Source organism: Pongo pygmaeus, chromosome 1, assembly GCF_028885625.2.
Source record: "Pongo pygmaeus isolate AG05252 chromosome 1, NHGRI_mPonPyg2-v2.0_pri, whole genome shotgun sequence".
In the NCBI taxonomy this organism is placed as follows: Eukaryota; Metazoa; Chordata; class Mammalia; order Primates; family Hominidae; genus Pongo; species Pongo pygmaeus.
Window position 1 is genome coordinate 44,960,656 of NC_072373.2, and position 20,467 is coordinate 44,981,122.

The 20,467-nt window shown below is 48.9% G+C and overlaps 1 protein-coding gene across 1 annotated transcript in view; it reads left to right on the forward strand.

Annotated features, from left to right (window-relative positions):
• Window positions 1–462: 462 nt before the first annotated feature.
• The window catches only part of PIK3C2B (phosphatidylinositol-4-phosphate 3-kinase catalytic subunit type 2 beta), a 74,954-nt gene continuing 54,949 nt past the window's right edge, over window positions 463–20,467 (forward strand). The window contains exon 1 of the mRNA XM_054446414.2: window positions 463–1,813. The gene's annotated coding sequence lies outside the window, so the exon portion shown is untranslated. The remainder of the gene's footprint in view (window positions 1,814–20,467) is intronic.

Below are 20,467 nucleotides of genomic sequence, written 5' to 3' on the forward strand. Positions count from 1 at the left end.
CAAAAAAAAAAAAAAAAAAAGAACCACCAGTGGCCCCTTTAACACTCTGTTCTCTCAGGCTCCTGAGCTTGACCTGATGACAGACACAGAGTAAGCTGTCATAAATATTTGTATGGTGAACTAGTGGTGAATACGTGCATGGACACGTTTTTTAACCCCTGTGGCTCCTGAGATCAGGAGTAGCATCATATACATCATGACATATGTGCAGACCAAGCTGCCTTCAGTTAATTATAAAGATGTTTCACCTACATTCTCTCCTTTGATCATTACGAAAGCCCTGCGTGATAGGTGAGGACGCTATTCTTGATATTCAGAGGGTGAAGTGGACTACTGAAAGTCACAAGCATTGGGTACAGAAGGCACTGTAGGATCAGAAAGGGGAGTGATCCCTTTTCTCCCCATCATAAGAGTCACAGCCGACACTTCTATAACAAAAGACAAGTTAACAAGAGAAAAGCATAACAAATTTATTTAATCATGGTTTTACTTGAGAGGCTGAGGACCAGGTGTTAATCTTCATAGTCTGTCGAGAAAGAAAGAAGAAATGAGGGCAGTGGAGGAAAACACGATTCACGTTTTTAGGAAAATATACTTTGAGATTAGTGATCGTTGGTACTATGCAAACCAAATGCAAACGAGGAGCTGGCCAACTCATGGTTTCTTTTGGGTGGAGCCTTTAGGAAAATTCTTCCAGAGACCACTGCTGGAAGAAAGGTATTTGGAGTAGAAAATTTAAATATAACATATTGTATGAAAGGTTGTTTTTTTTTTCTCACTACCCTAGTTGGGTTGGAGGATCCTCTATCTCCCCTCCCTACTTAGGTTGACTGCTATTTTCTGGATCGCAGCTCGAAAGATCCACCTGGGCGAATACAAAAACAAACGAGACTCCCCTTCCAGAAAGGGAGGAAGGAAGGAGACAGAAAGACGAATGACACTGAGCGTGTAAAGCCCGGAGACAGCCTCTCTCTACCCCAACATAACCCTCAAGGTAGGGGATCCCCCGAACATCGCTACCGTAATTATGGTAGAAATTCCTGAAACGGATAACTGGACCTCAGCACCGTCATTTCTAGCGGAATGATTGCGCTTTCCTCTGACCCAAAGCCAAGGGGTTCCAGCAGGGGAAAGTAACGACCATCCGCAAAAACCCTCACCCAAGTGGGGAGTGGAAATCCTGGCTCTTGGGTTGCAGAGCACAACTTGACGCCAGCGCGTTTCTCTTCCCCCACGCAATGGCAAGTGGGGCGGGAGTCGGAGGGGAGAGGAGGAGAGGAGAAGAGAAGAGGAGGGGGAAGGGGAGGGGAGAGGCGAAGGGCTGCCCGGGTTCCAGCAGCCGCCCCGCCCTCCGGCTCGCGGCGGATTCGGCGCTGCGGCTAGAGCCGGCGGCCGGGTGCCTGTCTGTCCAGGCAGGGTCTGGCCGAGCCTCGCGTCGCCGTGCAGTGCGCCGGGTGTCCGGGAGATGGCTTCCCCTCTCTCGCCCGCTGCTCCCGCTATTGTCTCACCCGGGGTGGCCTGACTCTGCGAGCTCACGCACGCTCTCGGCGGAGAGCACCCCTCCCTACCCCCACAAGCTGGTCCTTGCGCCCTTTGCTACCTCTCCCTCTGCCCCTTGGAGCCTAGGGTCTGTGCGGAGCCTGGAGAGGGGAGCGACCCGGTAGCGGGCGGCGTGCGGCCGGCCAGCTCCTCTCGCGCTGGTGCAAGAGACGCCTGGAGCCGCAGAGCGAGCCCGGGAGGCGCGGAGCGAGCAGCCCACGTCGCCGGGCACAAGACACGTCGGATGTTGCAGCAGAGCCCGCAGCTAGCGCAGGTAGGACACGCACCCTGCGGGTTGCATCGGCCCCAGGGTCTGTAAAGTGCCCCCAGAGTGGAGGCAGCCGAGGTCAGGGGGCTCTCCCTCCAACATGGCAACAGCGGAGGTGCAACAATGGAAGCAGCCGAGGGTTCCTGGCGGCGGGCTGAGCGGCGGACGCCGTGGGAGCCTGAGCTCCTCCTGCCTGCCGGGCAGAGCAGGTTGCCCCTCACCCCACCCCACTCCACTCCAGCAGCTTCAGGGCCTCTGGGGCTCCAGGCACCCGCGTCCCCACCCACTTCTCGCTAAACACACTTCCTGGCTCCCAGCTGCAGGGCGATCTGAACCAGTCAATGGTTTTGGGGTTTGTTTATTTAAGATGAGAAATAAAAAAAGCAAAACCTGTCCTGTGATGGGGTTAGTGCCTTCTGTGGACTGGGTGAGAAGTCGGCATCTAGCCTGGGGAATGTGTACATTTCTTAGTCGGGCGGAGGGTAGAATTGGATTCTCCCTTATAAGGATACTGCAGCAAAAGGAGACTGAAAGCTTGAAAGAGGGAGAGGGACCCTCAGGCCTGAGTTCGCCGGTGCTGGGAGAAGGCGCTGCTCTCCTGGCCTATACTTGTCCCTCATTTTCAGCTCCCGACAGCGGTGACTTTGATGTTGGAGAAGCAATCGCAGCAGGAAGCACAAGAGCAAGGCTGCCAAGCTGGTGTGGGGTGGAGTAGGGTGGGGAGCCCAGGGGCTTGGCAGGCTTCTGGGTTGTGGGAAGAGGTTACCAAATCTATGAGGTTAGTGCACACACCCTAGTTGGCTGATGTTGAAGTGTGTGTGTGTGTGTGTGTGTGTGTTTTCTGCCATTGCTCTTGCTCCTTCAGGCCTGCCTTTTCTCCATCTCCACCCGCTTCTGGGGTCTTCGTAGCTTCCCTGCCCCAGCCCTTCCAATCATGCCTGGGATGGAATCGCTGTATTGTCTCTGGCAGCCCTCTCGGGCTGTTTTTTCTCAACTCTGTTGGAGAGTTTTGTACCCTGGGCTGGCTGGTCCCGGCGTGGCACCAGATTCTTTAGCAGGCGGCTACCCGGGCTCCAAGAAGTGGGCCAATGCTGCCCCTCCTCCTTGCTCTAAACTACCTATTTGGGATATGGCCAGGCAGATGTAAGCAATTTGTACTAAATTCCAACCCTGAATCAGTGCTGAATGAAAACTTACTCTGATGCTGCATCAGGCCTTGGGAAGATATTAGGAAGAGAAATGGCCCAGGGGGTGGCAATGCCGACCCCCAAATACTTCCCTCTCCCCAACTCCAGCTGCCGATCCCAGAGCAGAGAGGCAGTGAGCGTTTGGAATCCCAGCTCCTCCAGAGTCTGGCGGTCCCATCTTGAGGTTGTGTTCATGGAAAAATTAAGTCGAGGCACATTTTATAGCTCTGCTTGGCAGCCAGTGTCTGAAGAGATGGTGGCTCCGGCTGGAGCCCTAGACCCAGGCTGTGGCTACTTCTCCTTTGGCCTTTGGGTGAGCCTGAGGTTTGATTGCCATGGCTCTGAGCTTACTGCTGAGTGTGTTTGGCTGAATCTGATCAAGCTCTCAGGCCTGGCTGCTTGTCCATTTCCTTCTCCACTGGAAGCATGAGTGAGAAAGGGCCAAGGGGGTGTGCTGGGTGAGGAAGGGTCAGTTTATCTGGGGACTTGGGCTGTTTCTGGGGGAGCTCCTTTGGACTTCCTTGGTGGTCTGGAATGCCTTTGGTCTTTGTCATGACCCAGTATGCTCTAGCAGATACTCTATACCCTCGTGGGCCTTTGGTCCCCGCTTGGTGGTGTCCCCACTCCTCCTGTGCCTGGTGCTTTGCATCTATATCATGTCTGTGGTCCTTCAGCTGGGATAGCCCTGGCCTGGACCAGTGGGTAGAAAAATGAGGTCTCTGTTCCTTTTAGGGGCTTGTAACTAGCCATAAGGTTCAGGCTCCTCATGTTCCCAGGATGTGAACTTGGACATCATAATGTGAAGTAGTAGAGAAAACAGTGTCTTGGTGTGACTTTCTTTTTAGCTGTGTGAGCACACACAATTTGTGGACCTAAGATTTAGTTTGTATATTTGTAAAATGGAGGTGGGGGAGTAGCCATGGCTCACAGGATTAATAATGAAATACTGCTTACCAAGAACTAAACAGAATCATGTGTGCAAAAGCACCCTGAAAACTACAGAGTACTTTACAAATGATTATTCATACTGGGTTTAGCCTCCCGCATAAGGGAGGGAGAACTGTTAGGGATGGGGATAGGGTGGGATCTGAGGGCCACATGGAGTAGGGAATGTTTTGGGACCTTTTCTTTCTTGCTAAGGAAAGAGTAGTGTGACAATACCAAGGTAACTGCTGTATTCCTTGGGTATTTTTCTTTAAATGGTGTTGGCAGGATGGGAACTGGGAGAGAAGGAAAGGCTGCCTCATGATATTTGTAGGAATTGAGGAGCGATAAACACCTTCCAAAGGCTGGCTACTGCCTATAGAGAGGATAATGCTGAGCTGGCAAGTAATGTAATCGCTAACACTCACTGATGTCAGCCAGCTAGTAAATGATAGAGGTGAGATTTGAAGCAAGCAGTCTCACTCCATACCCTGTGCTCATAGCCTCAGTGCTACTCAGAGAGATATTGGGTCTTGGGAGAACAGAAAGGGACAGCAAAATTGTGGAGTTCATTCTTTTTGTTTGTTCTTGAGACAGGGTCTCTCCCTGTTGCCTAGGCTGGAGTGCAGTGGGCTGAAGTGATCCTTCAACCTCAGTCCCCACCCTGAGTAGCTTGGACTATAGGCATGCACCACTATGTGTGGCTAATTTTTTAATTTTTTGTAGAGATGGGGTCTCAGTATGTTGCCCAGGCTGGTCTCAAACTCCTGGCCTCAAAGGAACCTCCTGCCTTGGCCTCCCAAAGGGTTAGGATTATAGGCATGAGCCACTATGTCCAGCCTCAGAATTCATTTTTTAAATTTTTTTTTGAGACAGAGTCTCGCCCTGTCATCCAGACTGGAGTGCAGTGGTGCCATCTCGGCTCACTGCAACCTCCATCTCCCAGGTTCAAGGGATTCTTGTGCCTCAGCCTCCCGAGTAGCTGGGATTACAGGCGTGTGCCACCATGCCTGGCTAATTTTTTGTATTTTTAGTAGAGACAGGGTTTCACCATGTTGGCCAGGCTGGTCTCGAACTCCTGACCTCAGGTGATCGGCCTGCCTCAGCCTCCCAAAGGGCCGGGATTACAGGTGTGAGTCACCATGTCCAGCCTCAGAATTCATTCTTAATGGATTCCTTGAATGCCCATGAGATGTAACCAGCCTGGGACATCTCATGGGCATATAGGCATAATAAATTTTTCTGGGCCTCATCTGCTTTTCTATGCATTTTTATTTCTATGTCTACCTTCCAAGGAAAGAAGAGATGTGGGATAATCTGATCAAGTCATATTGCTGCCTTCTGAGCAACACTAATAGAAGGTTTGGGACTTGGAGGATCCTGGGGAAATTAAGGCAGATTTCTTGTTTTGGTATTTTCATATCTGCTGTATTTTGCATCTGTTTTATAAAATGAAACTTGAGGGACTATTCTTGCATTTTTTTTTCTTTTTCTGTTGAGACAGGATTTCACTATGTTGCCTAGACTGATCTCGAACTTCTAGTCTCAAGTGATCCTCCCACCTTGGCTTCCCAAAGTGTTGGGATTACGGGCATGAGCCACCTCTCCCAGCTTGTTCTTGCATTTTGTATGATCACATAGAGTATCAAAACTGGGAAGGACCTGGGCCATCACTTCCCTGAGAAAAAGTGACTTTCTCAAGGTCATGCAGTTAGTAGCAATGCTGGAACTGAACGCCTACCCCGCAGATCACAACATGACCCATGAAAGGACCTATCCTGCAGCACTTTGGAGTTTCATGCCGACCCAATTAGTGGCTTTGTCTTTGGGAAATTTACTTCCCCAAAACATTGGGACATTGGGATGGAATTCACTCACCCTAAATCATCACCCTGGTTAAGGAGACTAAAGAATCAGAAGACATTTGTGCTTTGGGGAGCGGAGGTCCTCAGGGTATAGAGAAGGAAGAAGAGAGAGGTTCACTGTAGTCCTGAAGCAGAAATAAGACCTGTGGCTGAAGGAAACCTTAGCAATTCACTCCTTGCTCTTCCTGAGAACTCTCTGTAGGAAGTCTCACCTAGCAGAGGCTTCACAGTATTTCAGAGACGCTAAAGATTGTTTGCCTCTTTGGAAACTTATCCTTCCATCATGACTGTGTCACTCCTGCCACTGTTCCACCATAGAGGTGGGTGCCTAATATTAGAGAGTTGCTTCACACACGTGGCTCATTCCTCAAGCCTCGCTAAGCCAAGCCCACCAGGAAGAAGCTTGAGTGGAAGCATTCTCTCCAGCCAAATCTTTCTTTCTCTCATCCTTTGCAGCAAACCATAAGTTATAAGGATGAGGGAAGAAGAGTAGAGGGCCAAAAGGATTCCATTTTGAGGAAAAACTACAGTTTTCTTGCCAGGTAGAAGAATCAGGTATGAGTTCTTTTTGTCTCAGGTAATAAACTAACCAGAGCCCAGATAGTAGTAATGATGGAGCCCTTCAACTATTGACATCTCCCTAAGAGCCCTCGTTTTCTGAAAGCAGAGTGTTTGTCCCATTCCTGACTTGCCATGCTGTGTGTCTCCCAGAGAGTGAAAGAAATTGATGTGACTGTGAGCACCAGTAGAGTGGATTTAATTCTGACCAAGAAAAGGGAGGTGGTTTGCAAATGGGTTGTTTTGGGATCCTGGGAGAAGAACATTGTAGCCAGAGATATTAGATTTTCACTCTAGACTTCAAGGAGGCAGATTTTTTTTTTTAAATTAAAAGATAGGGGCCAGGAATAGTGGCTTATGCTGTAATCTCAGCACTTGGGAGACTGACATGGGAGGATCACTTGAGCCCAGGAGTTTGAGACCAGCCTGGGCAACATAACAAGATCTTGTCTCTACTAAAAATAAAAATAAAAAAAATTAGGGTGTGATGGTGCACACTTGTGGTCTCAGCTACTCAGGAGGCTGAAGTGGGAGGATCTTTTGAGCCCAGGAGTTTGAGGCTGCAGTGAGCTATAATTGCACCACTCTGATTGCATCCAGGTTTCACTCTAGCCTGGGTGACAGAGTGAGACCCTATCTCTAAAAATAATAATAATAAAAAAGAGCTTGTACAATTAACTTGAGAGGAGCCAAAATTTGAGTCTAGGTCAGAAAACCTCTAGAACCTGTGTTCCTTCTGCACTATGCTGAAGGGGCCTGTGAGAAAAAAAATGTTCATGAGGCTTGAGTCCTGAATGAGATGGAGCTTCCCCAAGAACCAGTAATGATAGAAGTGGTTCTTAAAGTCATTTCTGGAAGACGATAGGATCACAAGGGTTTAAGTCTATCAGATCATGTCAAAAAGAAACTCATTCATTTATTCATTAATTTGACAAACGTCTTGGTTATTTACTAGTGACTTTAGGTACTTTTGAGTCATTGAGTGGGGGAAATATGGGTTGCCTTGTGAACTCATAAGTGGGGCCTTTTTGATGGTCAGACTTCTTGGAGGAAATTAAGTGTTTGCAGAGATCTGAACAATGAGTAGGAATTGGGGCAGGATGGGGAATGGAGTGTGGTGAACGAGGTGAACTGAAAGCAGTTTAATCTGGCCAGAGCCACTGAAGGAGTTTGCATTTTATCTTTTGGGCATTCATTCCACCATTGTACATTGAATGCGCACTGACAGTCTTTTACGTGCACAGCAGTGAAGAGGACGGGTAAAACCCTTGCCTAGTGCTTGGTGTTCTGAGCAAACTTAGTTCACTCGTAGTTCTTAGTCCACTAAGAGTAGTTCACTAAGAATTAAACCAAGCTTTTTAATGTTACTGACAGGAGTTCTATACTGATAGATAGGGAATTACTTGGAGAGATTATCTAGTTGAATGCAAGGAAAGTTTGAGAAGGACTCTCATGATAATCCTATAGATTATACAGGGTAGAGACAAAAGGTGGGTTAATGATTGGTTAATTGTTCATTCAACAAAAACATCTTCAGTGCCTCTGCTCATTCATTCTTATATTTATTCATTCATTCATCAAATGAGGGGCAGTGCAAGTTCAGCAGATGGTTAAGAGCATGGTTCTTAACCAGATTACTTGGGTTCAAAGCCTGGCTCCACCACTTAGAAGCAGTATGACCTTGGAAAAGTTATTTAATTTATCTCTGCATCACTTTCCTCATATGTAAGATGAGGGGAATAATAATACCAGACAAAATTTGTTGTAAAATGAAATGAGTTAATTAATGAACTACTTAGAGCAGTGCCTGATGCATGTAAATGGTGACTCAACAGCTCATGGTTCTTGTAATTATTATTCCTCAATAGCAGGTTTGTGCTAAATTCTAGGAATACAACCTTGAATTGAGTGTGGTCCCTGACCTTGAGGGAACCACATTGTACCCCCCTCCCACCCAAAATGCAGGTAAATGGATGAGTTTCTTCATGGAGTGGGGTAATCCTATAAGCTCAATATGAATCGATTGTGATAAGGTGCCCCAAGAGTTATATATATACAGTCTTAGGCAGCATTTCCTAGAGATTATAGAAACTAGAACTGTGGTGTTTATTATTTTAGAGATCTCTAAACTCTTAAGAATCTGATGAATGCTATGGGGTGTCTACTTGGAAAAATATATTACAATTTTGCCTTCAAACAACCTCCAAACCTCTGATCCTATGACGAGGAGCTGTTAACTCTTCTCTGGGTTAGTCAGACCACGCTGAGAACACAGTATTAAGAGTTCTATACTGGAGCATGTACTTCGTGTAAAACACTGTGCTAAGCATCCTGGGGGAGACAAAGATAAATACGAGGTAATCCATGCAGTTTAAAGACTTAGTGGAAAAGAATGTTTTGTATGTAATGAGGTGTTTGTAGATACATGTTGAAATGATAAAAGTAAGAATGTTCAGCTTGAGCAATGGAACGAGATTTATCTATAAAAAAATTTAAAAATTAGCCAGACATGGTGGTGTGCACCTGTAGTCCTAGCTACTTGAGAGGCTGAGGTGGGAGGATCACTTGACCTGGGGAGTTTGAGGTTACAGTGAGCTATGATTGCACCACTGCACTCCAGCCTGGGCAACAGAGTGAGACCCTGTCTCTTTAAAAAACAAACATAGAGGCCGGGCACAGTGGCTCATGCCTGTACCAGCACTTTGGGAGGCTGAGAAGAGCGAATCACCTGAGGTCAGGAGTTTAAGACCAGCCTGGCTAACATAATGAAACCCTGTCTCTACTGAAAATACAAAAATTAACCGGGCCTGGTGGCATGTGCCTGTAATCCCAGCTACTCTGGAGGCTGAGGCAGGATAATTGCTTGAATCCAGGAGGCGGAGGTTGCAGTGAGCAGAGATTGCGCCACTGAACTCCAGCCTGGGCAGCAGAGTGAGACTCCATCTCAAAAACAAACAAAAAACCAAACAAAAAATGAAGGATGTTACTTAAAAGTTGTGTTGGTAACTGTGTTAATAAATAAATAAGAGGTAATCTTTTTTTTTTGAGATGGAATCTCCCTCAGTTGTCCAGGCTGGAGTGCAGTAGCGCAATCTCGGGTCATTGCAACCTCCGTCCTCCAGGATCAGGCGATTCTCCCGCCTCTGCCTCCCAAGTAGCTGGGATTACAGGCACCTGCCATAATGCCCGGCTACTTTTTGTATTTTTGTAGAGACGAGGTTTCACCATGTTGGCCAGGCTAGTCTTGAACTCCCTACTTCAGGTGATCCATCTGCCTCAGCCTCCCAAAATGCTGGAATTACAGGCATGAGCCACCGCGCCCAGCCATCTTTATTTGTTTTTTTTTTTTTTTTTTGAGACTGAGTCTCACTGTGTCACCCAGGCTGGAGTGCAGTGGCACTATCCCAGCTCACTGCAACCTCCGCCTCCTGGGTTCAAGTGATTCTCCTGCCTCAGCCTCCTGAGTAGCTGGGATTACAGGCGCGCATCACCACGCCCAGCTAACTTTGTATATTTAGTAGAGACGGGGTTTCACCATGTTAGCCAGGCTGATCTCGAACTCCCGACCTCTGGTGATCCGCCCACCTCAACCTCCCAAAGTGCTGGGATTACAGGCGTGAGCCACCATGCCCAGCCTTATTAAGATTAGTGGGCTAATGTCTATAAAAGTGCTTTGTAGCTATAAATACCTATACAAATAAAAGCTCTTATTTTTATTCTAATCACTAGTAGGGATAATCCAAAGCAGAATGCACATAAATGCAGTAGAGCACATTAAAAATTATAAAAATATTCAAAAGAGCAAAGTCACTTTTATTCATGGGGGATGTGCAGGCACTGCTCTTATATTACAGCCATCTCACATCCCCCATGAGTAAAAGGGTGAGGTGGCTCACGGCTGTAATCCCAGCACTTTGGGAGGCCGGGGCGGGCAGATCGCTTGAGTTCGAAATCAGCCTAGGCAATGTGGTGAAACCCCATCTCTACCAAAAAGACAAAAAATTAGCCAGGTGTGGTGGCGACCACGTTTGTAGTCCCAGCTTCTCAGGAGGCTAGGATGGGAGAGGATCGCTTGGGCCTGGAAGGTGGAAGTTGCAGTGAGCCAAGATCCTGCCACTGCACTGCAGTCTGGGCGACAGAGCAAGACCCTGTCTCAAAAAAAAAAAAAAAAAAAAAAAAAAAAGAGGAAGAATGACATGATCAGAGCTGCCCTGTAGGAAGATGATCCTGGCAGTGGAGAGCAGATACTTTAGGGGGTCGGCAAGGAGACAGACTAGTTAGTGATCTGTCTCAATCATTCATCATTCAGGTGAGAAAAAGGAATAATAATTTTTTTGGTGCCCAATAAAATAATTTTTCGGGTAAAAGAATAATCATTCAGGTAGAAGAAAGGAATAACAAATTTTTTGGTGCCCAATATATGCTTTATGTAGGTTATTTCACTTAAAGTCATCAGAGGCTTGGAAAGGAATGGACCAATTTAAGAGAGATTAGAACAGGAAGGCTGGGGGATTTCCTTTCCTGAAGGATTTTAAGAATGAGAGAGACAGTTGGGTGCAGTGGCTTACCCCTGTAATTCCAGCCACTTGTGAAACTGGGGTGGGAGGATTGCTTGAGACTGGGAGGTCAAGGCTGCAGTGATCCGTGATCACACCACTTCACTCCAACCTGGATGGCAGAGTGAGACCTTGTCTCTTAAAATTAAAAAAAAAAAAAAAAAAAAAAAGACTGGAAGACTGGTTATAGCTTAGCCTGGGAAGAGCACTGGAGAGCGAGTCTAAGGACCTGGACTCCCACTTCTGGTCTCACCTCTATCACTGACCAGCTGTATGACTTCACACAATGCCCCCTGCTCATTGGTTCTCTTGTCTACTAAACTGTGGGGTGTGTTTGTTTGCTTTGCTTGTTTGTTTATTTTTATTTTTTTGAGTGGCCTGGGAGAGTGAAATGTTCTGGGATGGGGGTGTAGAGAGCATGGAGGTGTTCCAGAATAATCACCAACATCAGCTTAAACACTTTTTTTTTTTTGAGATGGAGTGTCGCTTTGTCGCCCAGGCTGGAGTGCAGTGGCACGATCTTGGCTCACTGCAACCACCAACTCCGAGGTTCAAGCGATTCTCCTGCCTCAGCCTCCCGAATAGCTGGGACTACAGACAAGCGTCATCATGCCCAGCTAATTTTTGTATTTTTAGTAGAGATGAGGTTTCACCATGTTGGCCAGGATGGTCTCGATCTCATGACCTTGTGATCCGCCCACCTCGGCCTCCCAAAGCGCTGGAATTAAGTGAGCCACCGCGCCCGACCATCAGCTTAAACACTTAATCAAATGTGATGTGCCTGGGTTTCCACAACAGGATGGGAAAAAGACCATGAAGTTTGGGCTCACACGCATTTCAGTTTAACTCTTGATTCTATCATTTACAAGTTGTGTGACCTTTGGGCCAATTATTGCATCCCTTTCCTATTTTCTACTTTCCTCTTCCATAAAAGAAGGATAATAACATCCACATTTAAGGATTGTTGTGGGGACTAAATAAGACAATACCTGGCACGAAATACCAGAGGGGGAAAGAAAAGGTATGTTTCCTTCCTTCAATTTCTGTGATGCTCATATGCACGTAGTCTTCCCTCCTGTCTCCCCACTTGTCTGCCTGCCTTCTCTTTCCGTTTCACCAGCTGAAGCAGTCAGTGAATCCCTGCTGAGAATGACCTCTGACTGTTGCTACCCTGGGAGACACTAGGCGAGGGTCACATGGGCAAGGGGCTGGTGGAATGTGAGTGTGCTATACTGTGCCGGTGGTTCACCGTTCTGCCGAGTGTCCCCTTTGCTTAGTGTAGACTTAGGTTCTGTCTTAAGGAGATCTCTGTCTCCCTTGGGACCTTCCTGTGCAAATTGGGATAAGAGATCGGAGAAAGGCATCAGGGCACATACAAAACAATATCAAAACTAATTGACATGATTCTTTGCTCTATACCCCTCCCCCTCGCTAAAGTCACTTTCTTTTTTCAAAATCTTCATGACCCATAACCATTCCATGCACAGAGATGCAAAAATGGTCCGTTAATATCTAAAGCAAAAGTGTTGCTCTTGTTCCCCAGGCGACAGGGCCACCATTTTTATCAGTGTGAAACACAGAGTATCAGGGTATTAAGGAGATACTGAGAATAAAAGTGAGGAGATATTGGAAGGCTTAACCAGGGAAGGCTTCTGAAGATCTTTTTTTTTTTTTTTTCGAGACAGGGTTCTCTGTCACCCAGGCTGGAGTGCAGAGTGTCTCAATCATGGCTCAGTTGATCCTCCTATTTCAGCCTCCCAAGTAGCTAGGACTACAGGGACATGCCACCACACCCAGCTAATTTTTGTATTTTTTGTAAAGATGGAGTCTCACTATGTTTCCCAGGCTGGCCTCAAACTTCTGGGCTCAAGCGATCATCCTGCTTCGGCCTCCCAAAATGCTGGGATTGCAGGTGTGAGCCACTGTGCCTGGCCTTTCTGAGGATCTTGAATTTGGATGGAAGCAGGAGAGAGAGAAAGCAGGAGGAAGAGAAAGGCACCCCCAGTGGTAGCCATGGCTTTGAGGCCCTAAGAGTCAGGTGCTAATGGGAAATAGGGGATGGGGAGTCCATACCACGCTGTACGTGCAGGTGAGCAGGGCTAAGGGGAAACTAAAACCTACTGCTGCAACATGTCTAGGGGTGACCAGGCTGACATGGGCAGTCCTTCTGGGATCCCCTGTGGTCTGGCACCATCAGGACCACTGCCTTCTTCCCATTCCCCCCATTGAGGTATTCTTCCTGTGGTTTGAGGATTCTGGGACACCACAGGCTATCTTGCAGAGTATCTCATTTCTCAGTTCTTTTTTTTTTTTTTTTTTTTTTTTTGAGACAGAGTGCAGTGCAGTGGCGTGATCTTGGCTCACTGCAGCCTCTGCTTCCCGGGTTCAAGAGATTCTTCTGCCTCAGCCTCCCAAGTAGCTGGTGTTACAGGCACCCACCACCACACTGGCCAGTTTTTGTATTTTTGGTGGAGACGGAGTTTCACCATGTTGCCCAGGCTGGTCTCGAACTCCTGACCTCAATCTGCCCACCTCGGCCTCCCAAAGTGCTGGGATTACAGGCATGAGCCACTGCACCCAGCCTTCAGTTCTCTCTTAAGGCGTTGAATCCTGAGTAGGGTTTCTCCTTTGACCTGGCTAAAGTAGAATCCTTGGTCTTCCCGCTGGGTTCAGTGTCCTTGACTGACCCTGGAGCAGGATATCCTTCTGGCCTGCTACCAGGAAGAATGGAGGCTCCCAGCTTGGGAACTGCATGGCTATAGGCAGAGGACCGTGGCCACCTGGATCAACCTGGGCTAAGAATAGCCAAGGCCAGGGTTTGGAGGGGTCAGTGCCTTAAAGGGGCAGGCTGCCCAGTGGGCAGCATTGTGGGGACTGTACTCTAGAGGGGCAAGAGGTTCCTACACTCAGGAGCTGAGACCAGGGGGAGGCCATGGAGCTATGGGGCCTAACATTAGAGAGCACCCCCCCCCCCGGCCCCCCCATCTTTCCATGGCTCATTCCTCCCTGGGAAAATAGAAGTCTTACCATTTCCAGGGCGCTCCCCTCCTTAGACTCTGCTTTTTAATGCAAATGTCCCTGGAAGGGACTAACACCTTGACCTCTCACACCCCTGTGTAAATGAGTATCAGATGTTTAGGGGTGTTTCATTTTTCTGTTTTTCTCTGGATTGAAAGACTGGAACTGCTTGAAAGCCGGTGTCCCTTTCCTTTCCTACCCTGGTCTGTGGGGACCCCACGGCTTCTTTACACCTTCCTGATTTAGAGAATGACTGGCCACCCTGGGGGCCTGCCAGAAGGCCTGGGGGCATTTGGGAGAGGGCTCTTGTGAAGCTCTTCTGCCTGAGGCTCCTTCTGTGGCATTCTCTTTGCCTGAGTGCCCTCAGCCTGCTGGAATGCAGAGAAGAGCCTGCTTGGGGAAGGGCCGGAGCTGCCCCCTGGCGCTGAGAGGGCCTGTTTTCTTTTTTCTTCTGGGTTTAACCTTTTTTCTCAGAATTCTTTGCCAGTGACACTAAGAATGTGACCTCGGCGCGGTGGCTTACGCCTGTAATCCCAGCACTTTGGGAGGCCCAGGCAGGTGGATCATGAGGTCAGGAGATCGAGACCATCCTGGCTAACATGATAAAACCCCATGTCTCCTAAAAATACAAAAAATTAGCTGGGCGTGGTGGCGGGTGCCTGTGGTTCAGGAGGCTGAGGCAGAGAATTGCTTGAACCTGGGAGGCGGAGGTTGCAGTGAGCCGAGATCACGCCACTGCACTCAGCTTGGGCGACAGAGCGAGACTATGTCTCAAAAAAAAAAAAAAAAAAAGAATGTGACCTTATGGGTCTAGGCCAGCTTCCTCTCTTCTCTTCTGGGAGAGCTGGTGAGGGAATGGGTGAGCAGGAGGGTGTGTGTCGGGGGAGAGTAGGGTGTGTATGGGGTGGGTGTGAGGGGTATGGGATAAGCATGGGAGGTGTGTGGTGTGTATGTAGCGGGGAGACATAGATGTGTGTGTGGGGTGCAGGGGGAAAAGTATGTGGAGGGGTTGGGGGTTACACATGGTTTGTGTGATCCTATGGCTTCAGGTCCCCAAGAGTGACTGTAATCTATTAGGGATTGCCTTGATATTTGAGGAGTTAGCATTAACTGAAGATATCCTGCTTTATCATTAGACTCTGAGTCTAGCTTGCTGGTTGAGGAACACCATGATGGCACAGGGACAGTGGGCTGGGCTGTGGGCACATGGTGGAGAGCCTTCCTATCCCGAGGGAGGAAAGAAGCGTGGCGTGGGGGCTGGTCGGCACCTTAGCCGGTTCTCATGGATGGCTGGCTCTACCTTTTTCTGCTTGACTTCCTTTGGCCCTTCTCAGAGCTGAGCAGGTGGCTGTCAGCTGCCGGCAGCCCACCACGCACACAGCCTGGCCCTGCCCATTGGCTCCTGCACCCAGGCTTACAGGCAATCACCCCTGTCCTCCCTACAGACAGCACCACCACCTGGGAGCTGCTGGCCCTGCCTTCTCTACTGTTACGTGTGTGATCCTTCTGGGTACTGGGGCTCTGGCATATCTGTGCTGAGTGTATACTTGCAGGGGAGAGCACAGGGCTGGGGCCAAGAGTGTTTCTGAGTATTCCCACCATGCCAGCCTCCCTTCATCGGATCTACAATCTTTTCACAACTCTGAAACAGCTCCAGTAGGAGAGACAGTACAAAGCCACTTAGCCTTAGTGGTCCTCCCTCTCATCTGGGACAGAAAGGAGGACCCTGTCATCAAGACCAGAGAGAACCTTTCGGACATCTGAGAAAGGTGCTACCAGAAAGCACCCTAACAATTATTATAATTGAACAAATTGGAGACAAGCAAGTGTCAGCCCAGCAAGGATGTCTTCCTTCTGGAGGATGGTCTCACTGGCATTATTCAGTGCTCTCTGGTCAGTCCAGTGCCTCTGCAGTTACCACGACGTACATCCTCATCCCCTTGCAATGGGGCTGGGCCCTCATTTGAAGTACGCCTCCACACTGCCTCTTTGCTCCTTGCAGACCCGGATGGGTTAGCCCAGCCCCGCCGAGCCCAGGGCAGAAGACCTGGGGAGGCAGCTCCTCTGCCGTCGCCTCTCCTGTCCTCTCTCTGATGAGCCCTCCAGGCAGAGCAGAGCCTTGTTGTTATGTTGTTTCCTCACTTTGGTGCCCTGGCTGGATGGGAACAGCTGGGACTTGCTTTATGGACTCTGCTGAACAGGCTGGCATCCTCCAGGGAGTTTTCCCCACCCACACAGGAATGAATCCTGCAGAACTGGATTCCCAAGGGCATATGCTGAGGAAGCTGAACTGAGGCTGGAGGTGACAGTGGTGACAATCTGGGCCTTGCAGGAGACCTCAGTTTATAGGAAGCAAATGCTGTGTTGAGGCAAAGCTGAGGAGGGTGGTAGATGGGGGAGGCCAGGCCTAAAGAGAGCTACTGTGTCTTCATCTCCAACTCCACCCATTTTCTGTGTCCTCTTTCAGAGGAGCTTCTTTTATACTTCACAGCGTCTACAGTATTTTCAGAGCATTTAGGGTTTCCTAGGTGTTGCTTTTTGGAAATTCTGTGGTGGTTTTTCTGATACGGGATGGGCTGGTGTGAAAGTTGTGTGTAAAGAAGTTCCCTCAGTGGTCTCCTCAACTGGAGGCCAAGGTTGGTCAGGGACCTTCCTGGGACCTTCCCTGTCCCCCTACCTTTCTCTGGAAGGCCCAGAAAGCTGGAGGAGTCCCTCATAACTACCATGCCCTTAGAGGGAACCTGGGGTGAACTGAATGAGAAGGATTGGTTCTTGGGTGAGGGAAGAGGGGAGGAGGAAGCAGGAAGTAGGAACCAGACAGAGATGTGGCTGCTCTGGCTCCTGGGATGATTCCTGGGTTAGAAATACACATACTGCCAAAGCTTTTCTTCCCTCTTTGCCAAATGTTCCGTTCAGTTGATTGCCAGCTTCTGGTCCCTGGCCCTGCAATCAAAATTGCCAGCTCTAGAGGAAGGAAAGTTTTTAGAGGAGCCACAAGCTGCCTCACCTCTTCCATCCTGGTCTCTCCTCATACGCAGAGCCCACAGTCTACAGGGTATGTAGCAGGAGCTATGATCTCCAAGGATTCTGTGTGTGTGCATGAGACCAAATGGTTTCTGAGCTAGAATTGGGGTCTCTGAGTTGGAGTCAGCAGCACAAGCAGACCTGACTTTATGTAGCCTTGTCCCACAGACTCCAAGCTCCTGTCCCTCTGCTTGTCTAGGACCCAGAAAGACTTCCAGTAAACTCTTGTGTGCACTTTGGCTTCAAATTAATGGAGAGTCCAGGGTATGGTACGCCCAGAGAGTAGAAGAATGGAGAGTAAGTCCTGGTAGGAAATGCCAGACCATGTGGGGCTGCTTTAGCTTAGCTATAGAGGTTACTAGAGAGGGGATGTATAAGTGGGAAGAAAACACAAGCTGTTATTTTGTCTTCTCACATTTGGAACTAGATGAGAGGCACCCAGAGGGCATGCACACTAGAGAAGAGAAAGACCTTATTGATGCATGTGATTCCGTAATAGACCTGCCATCAAAAAAGCTTATAGAGCTGTATACAACCTGTGGGTTTTCCATAAGGAAGCAGGGATCAGATGCATATCTGGTGGAGGCTGGGGGAGCCGGCTTGCTTGACCTTAATACACCTCCCTGCTGTAGGAGTCGGATTCCTGGAAGAGTGTGTTGATGTTCCCTGTTAGAGCTGGGCTGTGGGAGGGGCAGGTGGAGCCAGTGGCACATGTGTGGAGTGAGATGCGGGACAGGGTCCCTGGCTGCAAAGCCAGTGGGATTGGGGGTATGGGTGAGTGTGGGTGCTGAGGGATGGACAGAAGTGGAGGTCCTCTCTGAAGAGAAAAACCTGGACACCAAAGGGTTTAAGTCCTTATGGCCTCTGACTCCCTGACCCTGCCTGTCCTTAGGGGAAGTGCTGAGGGTCCCTTCCTGGGGAAGTCCTAGAGCTGAGTCTCTTCACTTAGTAAAATCTACTGAAAATCAGGATGCCCAAGACTGGGGGCTTGAAACCCTGCATATTCTTCACCACCTTGCTTGAGAGCTTTCCATTTTCCCTGCCCACTGAAGATGGTCCAAGACAGGCAGTACCTTCTTGCTTCCTGCTTTACACCCCAAGAGGGGATGGAATTATTTATGTATGTGTCTGCCACCTTTGCTAGATTGTAAGCTCCCTGGAATTGTGCCATAGTCATCTGAATACTTCTAGTCTTTAGATATGTATGTGCCTGGCCTGGCATGTAGCTGGTACTCAACACCCTTTGGGATCCAATCTGTGGCTCAGGGTATGGGGAAGAGATGACCGAGACCCCTGTAGATTCTCCCAGTCCCAAGCAGAACAATTCTGTTAGGGTGCCTTCTAGCAAGACAGCAGGAACCCTTACCACTCACTGGCTCCAGTGGTGGCCCCTGGGCTCCTCCCCCTCTGGCACAGGGACTAAACAGAGCCAGTTCCACTGGAGGGAGTGCCCTCTCCTTTCTTTCCACCCTTTGACTCTGAACCATTGTGTCACTCTGTCCTGACCCCATTTCCTCCCCGGCCAGCCCTCAGCCATCTGTGGGCAGCTGTGAGACTGAGTTTGGTGCCTGGTGCAGCTCAGACCCTGGCACTGACCTGCTTGGCCATAGGCATGTCCTCTTGTTTCATCAGCTGACTGGTGCTTTTTGGGGTGCCTCTACCCAGGTCCTCTTCCTGAGAGTTCTGAAACCCTCTTCTGTGGGGTCAAACCTGGCTGCACATTTGAATCACTTTAGGGGCTTTCGAAGCATCCAGCATCCAGGGACTCACCCTACTGAGTCAGAACCTCCAAGGAGAGGTCGGGAATGTGTATATTTTTAAAGCTTCCCAGATGACAATTGCGGTCACTCAAATGTGGAGTGTGCATTAGATAATATTATTGTTGTCAGTGTTAAGTTTTGTGGGTGTGCTCATGGCATTGTGTTTTACATAGGAGAATGCCCTTGCTCTTAGAGATTCAGGCTGAAGTTTTTAGAGGGAAAGTGTTTCTTACAAACACTTTGCAAAGGGCATCTTACTTTTAAATGGTAAAGCAGAGCAAGAAAGAGAGCAAATGTGGGGAAATGTTAACAATTATTGCAGGCGGGTGGTGAAAGAAAACTGGCTGTAACAGACCTTCTGGATGATTTCCGTCTGTTTTCTAAGAGGTGGACATTAGGAGAGAACGCAGCCTGAACCCCAAGGTGTATAACTCCAGGAGGCACCGTTCACATGGTTTTCTTTTTTGCGGTCAGGGGGTATCATTCACATAGAATACAATGTGTGGGTGCCCCCTGGAGTTGTGTGACATAGTGGCACTGGCCCCAGCCGTCTCTCCCTGGATGGGCTGCAGAGTAGCAGAGACGCAGGCCCTGATCTACCCTTCCTATTTCAAGGGACCGACATGGCTATTTGTTTTTATACAGAATCCCTAGTAGCCCTTGAAGACTAAGGGAATAGAGCAATCTTTATTTTAATTTTAATTTAATTTAATTTTCTTTGAGACAGGGTCTCTGTCACTCAGACTGGAGTGCAATGGCACGATCACGGCTCACTGTAGCCTCAAACTCCCAGGCCCAAGCGATCCATCCACTTCACCCTTCCCAGTAGCTGGGACTACAGGTGCATGCCACCACACCCAGCTAATTTTTTCCCCCCATAGGGATGGTCTTGAACCCTGGGCTCAAGCAGTCCTCCCACCTCGGCTTCCCAAAGTCCTGGGATTAGAGACATGAGCCACCACGCCTGACCCTAGAGCAATTTCTGATGTAGAGCCTGACAGAAAGATAACTGAAATGGGGAAGAGGGGAGGCAGGAAACATGAAACCCTGATTCCTAAAATACTTTCTGCATGTGCTCTAGTCCTAGAAAATGAAATCTAGGGCTTGAATTTTTAGAGGAAGTCAGCTCGCTGTGTTTCAAGGTTGCTGGGACTGGTTGCTCCTGTCTTTCCGTCTCTGGAGTTCCCTCGTGTCTGGCTGCTGCTCTCTGAACCTTCACTTCACCTTGGGGGTGGCCCTCCTGGTCCTGTGGGGGATGCTGTTTGTCCTGTTTCCTCACTGCCACCTCTCAGCATCATAGTGAGCTGAGTGCTGAGCCTTTGGGAGGAGCATTGCCAGTGTGGCCCCGGGTGTGAGATCTGTCAGAGGGCTGGGCTTCCTTCCCTGTGTGGCTGAGACAGTCTAGTGGCGGCCTGGCCCAGAGCCAGGAGGATGGTGGTTAGAGAGGGGTAGCTCGCCTTTCCTCCGTCTGAATTCCAGTCTGGGAAGAGCTTCAGGAACAGCGCCTGCTTGGATCACCCTGGGACCTTTCCTTCTCTTTCCTGTGATTTTGGAGTCCTCTGAGAGATTTGACCTAAGGAATCAGTAGGTTGGAATCAAGGAATCCCAGAGCTGGAAGGGACTGTGTGTGGTTTTCTTGCCATCCTTGCACCTGCCTTACAGATGCCAATCCAACCTCGTTAGTTCCAAAACCCAGTCCTGTGTTTGAAGGATACTAAGGAGCACACCACCTACATCCTGACCACCCATCTCCATGTCTGAAAATTCC